Below are 2,376 nucleotides of genomic sequence, written 5' to 3'. Positions count from 1 at the left end.
ACTATATTGGCCATGATGGTCTCAATCTTTTTTTTGAAGGAAAATTTGTATTGTTTTAATTATTTTTATGTACAGAAAACTCAACAGTGTACATTTAACCCAGTTTCGTGGCAAGTTCTTTCGCCTTTGCCTTTTCAAGCTTGGCGATTCGAGCCAGACCTGGGACCCAGGACACTGCCTCCGCAGTAATGGCAGATCTCATCATGTGTCATTGGAGTTGGTGCGGACAGCTTCCACCAGCTTAGCCAAAGCAGCTGTCTTCCGAGTTACCCTGTGTGAGGGCGACAGTGGTGCAGGTCTTCCTGTGAACTAGACATCCCAGTCTTGCCTTCCCCTTGATGACACAGTAAGGGACTCCCATTTTACGACACAGGGCAGGCAAGAAGACAACCAGCTCAGTGGGATCCACGGTGTGTGCAGTCACCGCCAGCTGAGCTTTCTTCTTTTCCACCAAGGTGGTGACGGTGTTAACTCCTGCCCAAAAGACAGGTGGTCTCTTCGTGGGGACGTCCCCTTTGCCAGCCGCTTTCTTCTCGGCCCACGCCAACAGCCTCTGCTTCTCTTGCTTCGTCTCCGGTCTGTACTTGTGGGCCAGCTTAAGCAGCTGGGTTGCTGTTTGGAGGTCCAGGGCCTGGGTGAACTGGTTAATTGCAGGGGGCAATTTTAGCCGCTTACAGAGGATGGCTCTCTGCCGCTGCAACCTGATATAGTGCGGCCATTTCACAACGCGGGTGAGGTCTCTTGTGGGCTGCGTGTCCTGTCCAATGCCAAAATTCTTAGGCCTTTTCTCAAACAGGGGATTCAGCACTTTCTTAGCCTCCTGCTTCACGACAGCAGGGGCCGGAGCCACCTTCTTCCCCTTGGCCTTCTTCCCTTTCAGCATCTTGGGCAGCGGGAAGAGAAAGCTGGTCTCAATCTCTTAACCTCATGATCTGCCTACCTCGGCCTCCCATAGTGCTAGGATTACAGGCATGAGCCACTGCATCCCACCCAGCACACCCATTTTCATATTATTCTGAGATATGAAATAGCGGCAGATTTTTCTTTTTTGCTGGAGTGCAGTGGTGCCATCATGGCTGACTGCATGACAGCCTCAACCACCTGGGCTCAAGTGATCATCCTGCTTCAACCTCCTGAGTAGCTGGGACCGCAGGCCCACACCACAAGGGCCAGCTATTTATTTTTTATTTGAGAAGGAGTCTTGCTCTGTCGCCCAAGCTGGAGTGCAATGGCACAATCTCAGCTTACTGCAACCTCCACCTCCCGGGTTCAAGCGATTCTCCTGCCTCACCCTCCCGAGCAGCTGGTACTACAGGCATGTGCCACCATGCCCGGCTAATTTTTGTATTTTTAGTAGAGACAGGGTTTCACAATGTTGGCGAGGATGGTCTTGATCTCTTTTGAGACGGAGTCTCGCTCTTGTTACCCAGGCTGGAGTGCAATGGCGCGATCTCGGCTCACCGCAACCTCCGCCTCCTGGGTTCAGGCAATTCTCCTGCCTCAGCCTCCTTAGTAGCTGGGATTACAGGCACGCACCACCATGCCCAGCTAATTTTTTGTAGTTTTAGTAGAGACGGGGTTTCACCATGTTGACCAGGATGGTCTCGATCTCTTGACCTCGGGATCCACCCGCCTCGGCCTCCCAAAGTGCTGGGATTACAGGCATGAGCCACCGCGCCCGGCTGGTCTCGATCTCTTAATCTTGTGATCCGCCCACACCGGCCTCCCAAAGTGCTGGAATTATAGGCATGAGCCACTGCACCTGGCTTTTATTTTCTTTGTACAGATGGGGTCGCCCCCATGTTGCCCGGGCATGGATTATTTTGCAATTTCCCATCCCTGATGCCACTTGAAAAAAAGGTCAAAACTTATGACTCAAGGTCGGGATAATGTTGACCAAAGGGACAAACAAATTTCAAACGTGGTCACTGAAATCCTGTTCACCTTAAGGAATGTCATATTGGCCCGGTGCGGTGCCTCAGGCCTGTAATCCCAGCAATTTGGGAGGGCAAGGCGGGGCCAAGGCGGGCGGATCATGAGGTCAGGAGTTCAAGACCAGCCTGGCCAACATGGTGAAACCCTGTCGCTACTAAAAATACAAAAATTAGCCAGGCACGGTGGCTCACACCTGTAATCCTAGCACTTTGGGAGGCTGAGGCAGGCAGATCACCTGAGGTCGGGAGTTCGAGACCAGCCTGACCGACATGGAGAGCCCTACTAAAAATACAAAAATTAGCTGGGCATGGTGGTGCACGCCTGTAATTCCAGCTACTTGGGAGGCTGAAGCATGAGAATCACTTGAACCTGGAAGGTGGAGGTTGCAGCCCAGATCACACCACTGCACTTCAGCTCCAGCCTGGGCAACAGAGCAGGACT

General features: G+C 52.3%; 1 pseudogene; it reads right to left on the bottom strand.

Annotated features, from left to right (window-relative positions):
• Positions 1–241: 241 nt before the first annotated feature.
• LOC116558055 lies at positions 242–899 on the bottom strand (annotated as a pseudogene).
• Between the last annotated feature and the right edge of the window lie 1,477 nt (positions 900–2,376).

This window comes from Sapajus apella, unplaced genomic scaffold, assembly GCF_009761245.1.
Source record: "Sapajus apella isolate SASKATOON/1434 unplaced genomic scaffold, GSC_monkey_1.0 scaffold20, whole genome shotgun sequence".
Classification (NCBI taxonomy): domain Eukaryota; kingdom Metazoa; phylum Chordata; class Mammalia; order Primates; family Cebidae; genus Sapajus; species Sapajus apella.
Note: the sequence above shows the minus strand (reverse complement) of the source record. Positions and strands in the feature narration are given on the sequence as shown.